Below are 8509 nucleotides of genomic sequence, written 5' to 3'. Positions count from 1 at the left end.
AAAATGACCCATTTCACCTAGGTTAGCTCCAAAATGACCCATTTCATCTAGGTTAGCTCCAAAATGACCCATTTCACCTTACTTAGCTCAAAAACGATGTCCTTCACCTTAGTTAGCTCATAAACGACCCATTTCAACTAAGTTAGCTCATAAATGATCCATTTCAACTAAGTTAGCTCATAAACAACCCATTTCAACTTAGTTAGCTCATATATGATCCATTTCACCTAAGTTAGCTCATAAATGACATATACTTCTTGTTCTAGTCTTCTTCTTGTTCTAGTCTTCTTCTTGTTCTAGTCACCTATTTCTAACTTTCTTATTTACCATTTTCCAGATTTCATTCACTTGATGGAAGCTAGCTTGCTATGATGGAGTGCTTGCTTTTCCTTTGATGAAACTTTGCATTGTATCTAGCTTGCTATCTTCATGACACTTTGCATTGTAATATATATATATATGGATGGAACAATGTCTATGGATGGAACTTCCTTATGTATGAACAATGTGTATGGATGAAACTGATGTGATATGTGATATGAAACTTATGTGCTAGATATGTGTTGGATATGTGCTGGATATGAAACTTATATATGTGATATGTGCTGCAAATTGTGGGATTTAATAAAAAACAGAAAAAACAGACAATATGCAGGCTCTTTGCCGTCTGCCACCGACGGCAAAGAGCTCTTTGCCGTCTGCCGCGGACGGCAAAGAAGCCACGTGGCAGCCAACTGTGCTTCCTGGGAGCTGACCCATTTGGTCAGTTTGCCTACAGTGGCAGACGGCAAAGACTTTGCCGTCCGTGGCAGACGGCAAAGAACCTGCACTTTGCCATCAGTGGCAGACGGCAAAGAACCTGCCAGCTAGTGACGTGTAGATGACATCATAAGGCGGACGGCAAAGACCAAAGGCTCTTTGCCGTCTGCGGCGGACGGCAAAGGTCTGCCGTTAGCCACTTAACGGACTGACAGCGCAATTATTGCCGTCCGCCCTCTTTGCCGTCCGCCGCAGACGGCAAAGAGCCTTTGCCGTCCGCCGCCAAGAAGCAGACGGCAAAGCAGCTGTTTACCGTAGCCTTCTTTGCCGGAGCCTTTTGCCGTCCGCGGCTGACGGCAAAGGTCTTTGCCGTCCGCCTTTCGAGCCTTTGCCGTCCGCCTTTGCCGTCCTAGGAGAACCTTCATCATCACTTTCATCAATAATTTCATTCTCAATAATTTCATTCTCCCTAGCCTTAGTAAGTTGTTCATCAAGAAATTCACCTAATGGCACAGTAGTATCAAGCATAGAAGTAGTTTCATCATAAGTATCATGCATAGCAGAAGTGGCATCATCAATAACATGCAACATATCAGAATTCATAGCAGTAGCAGGTTTAGGTGTCGCAAACTTATTCATAACAGAAGGAGAATCTAGTGCAGAGCTAGATGGCAGTTCCTTACCTCCCCTCGTAGTTGAGGGATAGATTTTAGTTCTTTGATCTTTCAAGTTCTTCATAGTGATCAGCAGATATAAATCCCAAGTGACTCAGAGAATAGAGCTATGCTCCCCGGCAACGGCGCCAGAAATTAGTCTTGATGACCCACAAGTGTAGGGGATCGCAACAGCTTTCGAGGGTAGAGTATTCAACCCAAATTTATTGATTCGACACAAGGGGAGCCAAAGAATATTCTTAACTATTAGTAGTTGAGTTGTCAATTCAACCACACCTGGATAACTTAGTATCTGCAGCAAAGTATTTAGTAGCAAAGTAGTATGATAGTAATGGTAACAGTGGCAAAAGTAAAGATAATAGTTTTGTAGTAACTGTAACAGTAGCAACAGAAAAGTAAATAAGCGAAGCACAATATGCAAAAAGCTCGTAGGCATTGGATCAGTGATGGATAATTATGTCGGATGTGATTCCTCATGTAATAGTTATAACATAGGGTGACACAGAACTAGCTCCAATTCATCAATGTAATGTAGGCATGTATTCCGAATATAGTCATACGTGCTTGTGGAAAAGAACTTGCATGACATCTTTTGTCCTACCCTCCCGTGGCAGCGGGGTCCTAGTGGAAACTAAGGGATATTAAGGCCTCCTTTTAATAGAGAACCGGACCAAAGCATTAACACATAGTGAATACATGAACTCCTCAAACTACGGTAATCACCGAGAAGTATCCCGATTATTGTCACTTCGGGGTTGTCGGATCATAACACATAATAGGTGACTATAGACTTGCAAGATAGGATCAAGAACACACATATATTCATGAAAACATAATAGGTTCAGATCTGAAATCATGGCACTCGGGCCCTAGTGACAAGCATTAAGCATAGTAAAGTCATAGCAACATCAATCTCAGAACATAGTGGATACTAGGGATCAAACCCTAACAAAACTAACTTGATTACATGGTAAATCTCATCCAACCCATCACCGTCCAGCAAGCCTACGATGGAATTACTCATGCACGGCGGTGAGCATCATGAAATTGGTGATGGAGGATGGTTGATGATGACGATGGCGACGAATCCCCCTCTCCGGAGCCCAGAACGGACTCCAGATCAGCCCTCCCGAGAGAGATTAGGGCTTGGCGGCGGCTCCGTATCGTAAAATGCGATGAAACTTTCTCTCTGATTTTTTTCTCCGCGAGACGGAATATATGGAGTTGGAGTTGAGGTCGGCGGAGCTGCAGGGGGCCCACGAGACAGGGGCACGCCCAGAGGGGGTGGGCGCGCCCCCCACCCTCGTGGGCAGGGTGTGGGCCCCCTGGTCTTTATCTTTTGCCAGTATTTTTTATATTTTCTGAAACTTGTCTCCGAGGATTTTCAGGTCATTCCGAGAACTTTTGTTTTCTACACATGAAACAACATCATGGTAATTCTGCTGAAAACAGCGTCAGTCCGGGTTAGTTTCATTCAAATCATGCAAGTTAGAGTCCAAAACAAGGGCAAAAGTGTTTGGAAAAGTAGATACGTTGGAGACGTATCACCGGGTGGTGGCTACAGCCGGTACTAAAGAACCCCCTTTAGTACCGGTTGGTACCATGACCCGGTACTAAAGGGGGTGCGCTGGAGCAGGTGCGGTGCGGGCAAGTTTAGTCCCACCTTGCTAGCCGAGGGGCGCACGCACCTGGTTAAAAGCCCTGGCGTGGCTGCTCTCTCGAACTCCTCTATATAGCAGGCTTCTCGGCCTAACTCTGCTCTCTGCCCCGTGGGCCTACTGGGCCTTGCAGGCCTGCATCCTAGCCCAACTACAGGTTGGGTTACTAGTCGTATGCAGGCCACTGTGGCCGAGTAGGTGGGCTTTTTTTATTTAGTTTTTGTCTCAAAAAAATTAGTTTTTTTCTTTTCTACTTTAATTATTTTCATTTATTTATTTCTGAATATTTTTTTAATTCAAAATTTGAATTATTTGACGAACTAATTTGTAGACGAAGTGCATCCAGTTTTTGCACATAAAATTTCTTCACGTTTCAAATGCCAAAACACATAAGTACCCTAACTATTACAAAGATTCCCTCCGGTTTGTTCGAAGCGGCACTGTCCAGATATATAAGTCTGGAAAGTCACTACAGAAAAGAAAGTGATGAAGGTGAAGCCTATCACATCCCAGAGTGGGATCTTTGGGTGTGAAATTTTTTCTTCGCGTGTGTCCCTTTGCGCCGTAACCATGGACAATCTTCATCATTTAACTAGATGCTCGGATCAATATTCACTATGAATGGAGCAATTTCATCAAACTTTTCATAATCTTCTGACATGTCTGTCTTGTCATCCACTCCCACAATGTTTCTTTTCCCTGAAAGAACTATGTGGCGCTTTGGCTCATCCTATGATGCATTCGCTTCTTTATCTTTCCTTTTTCTCGGCCTGGTAGACACGTCTTTCACATAGAAAACCTGCACCACATCATTGGCTAGGAAGAATGGTTCGTCTGCATACGCAAGATTGTTGAGATCCACTGTTGTCATTCCGTACTGCGGGTCTTCCGTTACCCCGCCTCGTGTCATATCGACCCATTTGCACCGAAACAAAGGGACCTTCAAACCACCTCCATAGTTAAGTTCCCATATGTCCTCTATGTAACCATACTATGTTTCCTTTCCCGTGTTGGTTGTTGCATCAAAGCGGACACCATTGTTTTGGTCCGTGCTCTTCTTATCTTGGGCGATCATGTAAAATGTATTCCCATTTATCTCGTACCCTTTGAAAGTCATTATATTCGAAGATGGTAACTGCGATAGCAAGTACAGGTCATCTTCAATACCGCCATCATGCGTGGCACGTGTCTGCAACCAACCGGCAAAACTCCTTGTTTGTTCACGTGTAATCCAGTCATTAGATTGTCCGGGTGTTTGGAGTGTAGAAAATTCTTGTGTTCCTCCATATACGGAGACACCAAGGCGGAATTCTGTAGAAATGTGTTGTGTGCTTCAGTGAGAGAATGCCCGTACATACATATTATTTGATCCCCTCCTAGCGTGCATTTTCTATCTAGTCTACCCTTATGCTGCGATTCAGGAACACCAATCGGCTTAACGTCAGGAATAAAATCAATACAAAACTCAATGACCTCCTGATTTTCATGGCCCTTCGAGATGCTTCCTTCTGGCCTAGCACGGTTATGAACATATTTCTTCAAGACACCCATGAACCTCTCAAAGGGGAACATATTGTGTGGAAATACAGGACCCAAAACATTAATCTCTTTGCATAGGTGAACTAGGACGTGCGTCATGATGTTGAAGAAGGATGGTGGGAACACCAACTCGAAACTGATAAGACATTGCACCAAATCATTCTGTAACCTTGGTATGATTTCTGGATCGATTACCTTCTGAGAGATTGCATTGAGGAATGCACATAGATTCACAATGGCTAATCGAACGTTTTCTGGTAGAAGCCCCCTCAGTGAAACCGGAAGCAGTTGCGTCATAATCACGTGGCAGTCATAAGACTTTAGGTTCTGGAACTTTTTCTCTGCCATATTTATTATTCCCTTTATATTTGACGAGAAGCCAGACGGTACCTTCATACTAAGCAGGCATTCAAAGAAGATTACCTTCACTTCTTTGGTAAGAGCATAGCTGGCATGACCCTGATGTATGCCGTCTTTTCCGTGCATACATTGTTGGTCCTCCCGTGCCTCCGGTGTATCTTTTGTCTTCCCATACACGCCCAAGAAGCCAAGCAGGGTCACACAAAGATTAGTCGTCACGTGCATCACGTCGATTGCGGAGTGGACCTCTAGGTCTTTCTAATAGGGCAGGTCCCAAAATATAGATTTCTTCTTCCACATGGATGCACGTCCGTAAGCGTCCTTCGGAACAGGTTGTCCGCCAGGACCCTTTCCAAAGATTACCTACAAATCCTTGACCATATCATGTACATCAGCACCAGTACGGTGGCGAGGCTTCGTCCAGTGATCCGCCTCACATTTGAAATGCTTGCCTTTCTTTCTTACGGGATGCCTGCTCAGAAGAAATTGACGATGTCCCACGTACACATTCTTCCTACAACTATCCAAATATATATTGTCGGTATCATACAAACAGTGCGTGCATCCGCGGTATCCCTTGGTTGTCTGTCCTAAAAGGTTACTGAGAGCAGGCCAATCATTGATGGTCACGAACAACAACGCCTTTAGGTCAAATTCTTCCTGTTTGTGCTCACCCCACGCACGTACACCTTTTCCATTCCACAGCTGTAATAGTTCTTCAAGTAATGGCCTTAGGTACACATGAATGTCGTTGCCGGGTTGCTTAGGGCCTTGGATGAGCACTGGCATCATAATGAACTTCCGCTTCATGCACCACCAAGGAGGAAGGTTATACAAACATAGAGTCACAGGCCAGGTGCTATGGTTGCTGCCCTGCTCCCCAAAAGGATTAGTGCCATCTGCGCTTAGACCAAACCATACATTCCTTGGGTCACCTGCAAACTCCTCCCTGTACTTTCTCTCGATTTTTCTCCACTGCGACCCGTCAGCGGGTACTCTCAACTTTCCGTCTTTCTTACGGTCTTCTACGTGCCATCGCATCGCCTTGGCATGCTCTTTGTTTTGGAAAAAATGTTTCAACCGTGGTATTATAGGAGCATACCACATCACCTTTGCAGGAATCTTCTTTCTGGGGCACTCGCCCTCGACATCACCAGGGTCATCCCGGCTGATCTAATAGCGCAATGCACCACATACCGGCCACGCGTTCAAATCCTCGTACTCACCGTGGTAGAGGATGCAGTCATTAGGGCATGCATGTATCTTCTGCACCTCTAACCCTAGAGGGCAGACAACCTTCTTTGCTTCGTACGTACTCTCGGGTAATTCGTTGTCCTTTGAAAGCATATTCTTTATCATTACCAGCAACTTTCCAAATCCCTTGTCAGATACACCATTCTCTGCCTTCCATTGCAGCAATTCCAGTGTGGTGCCCAGCTTTTTCTTGTCACCTTCGCAATTCGGGTACAACAATTTCTTGTGATCCTCTAACATGCGCTGCAACTTGTTCTTCTCCCTGTCACTTGCGCAGTTTCTCTTTGCATCGGCAATGGCCCGACCTAGATCATCAGCGGGCTCATCTGATCCTCTTCTTCAACTTCTTCTCGCATTGCCGGCTTAGCTTCTTCTCGCATTGTTGTATCATCATATTCAAGAAACCCATGGCCAGGATATTTATTGTCATCCTCTTCTTCTTCGTTGTCTTCCATCATAACCCCTCTTTCTCCATGCTTGGTCCAAACATTATAGTGGGGCATGAAACCAGACTCAAACAGGTGGACGTGAATGGTTCTTGAGCTAGAGTAATTGTGATCATTCTTACAGCCAGCACATGGACAAGGCATAAAACCATCTGCCCGCTAGTTTGCGTGAGCCGTAATCAGAAAAGTATGCACGCCATCAATGAACTAGGGAGAGCATCAGTCATCGTACACCCATTGCCGGCTCATCTTTATTACACACCACCGAATAGACCAAATTAGTACAAGTTCATACATAAAGTTCATACATAAAATTCATACAACACTTAAATGCAACATGCAAATAAATCTCTAGCTAAAGCATTTAAATGCAACAACAAATACGATCAAGATCGCAACTAAGGTAACAATTGATCCAACAAAATAATGATACCAAGCCTCACTATCAATGGCATATTTTCTAATCTTTCTAATCTTCAACCGCATTTTCTCCATCTTGATCTTGTGATCATCGATGACATCGGCAACATGCAACTCCAATTCCATCTTCTCCCCCTCAATTCTTTTCAATTTTTCTTTCAAATACTCGTTTTCTCTTTCAACTAAATTTAACCTCTCGACAATAGGGTCGGTGAATTTCCGGTTCACATACCTCCTAGATGAAAATATCTATGTCAACTTGATGGGCATAATTTGTCATAAACACGAAATGCAACAAATAGTTTTAAAAGAGAATATACCACATCCAAATCATAACACGGACGAGGGCCGACAGGGACGGATATCAAAACCATGGCACTATGTATAACAAACAACGTACGGGTAAGATAATTATACAAGTAACTATATGTCTAAATCACACAAACATGATTTTTTATATAAAAAAGATAAGAACAAGAGGCTCACCACAAGGTGGTGCCGGCGACGGGTTGGTGCGGATGATCGACGGTGGTTACGACGGAGATGCGAAGGCACTAAGTAAACCACACTTACATATGCAAACTAAGAGTTATTTTAAGCTCAAATTGCATATAAATCAAATAAACTACCACATATAATTCCTCCCAAATTACTAAAAACCACAAATTAATCACTGCATAAAGCATTGCAAGAGCTAATCTAGCAATGAGAGATGAAAGGACAAAGTTGCTAACCTTTGTGATCACTTGAATGGATGGGGGCCTTCAAATCTTGACCAAATTTGGGCAAAATGTGTGATGAGCTCGAGGGGAAGAGGGGAAGAACAGAGAGGAGATGGGAAAGGGGGGAGAACAGAGCGTGCTAGATGAAGGGTTTATATGTAGGATGACCTTTAGTACCGGTTCGTGGCACAAACTGGTACTAAAGGTGCTGGAGGGGCCCCAGTCTGACAACATCCTGCCACCACGCTCTTTAGTACCGGTTCGTGGCACGAACCGGTGCTAAAGGTTCGCCACAAACCGGTACTACTGACAGCGGCCCGCCTAGCCATTGGAACCGGCACTAATGGTCACATAGTGCTGGCTCAATTTCAAACCGGGACTAATGAGCTGCACATTAGACCCTTTTTCTACTAGTGACTTCGAGAAAGCAGCCAAGGAAGCGGCCAAGTCAAGAGTGGAACATTTGGTTCAGAAAACTTCTCTGGTAGGTTGACATTAAGCAACATTAAGCTGTTTCCCATGTGTTTCGAAGTGACAACCTTATTATTCTGTGCTATATGTAGGATATACCTATTTTCCCTTATGGGTATAGAGATGGAGTGAGTGTTACTGAGTGGGTTAGAACTCCACTAGGTGTCGGTCGGGAAGCTTTCATTGCAGAGAACCTATCATTTGAT

Source organism: Aegilops tauschii, chromosome 2, assembly GCF_002575655.3.
Source record: "Aegilops tauschii subsp. strangulata cultivar AL8/78 chromosome 2, Aet v6.0, whole genome shotgun sequence".
Lineage (NCBI taxonomy): Eukaryota > Viridiplantae > Streptophyta > Magnoliopsida > Poales > Poaceae > Aegilops > Aegilops tauschii.
Note: the sequence above shows the minus strand (reverse complement) of the source record.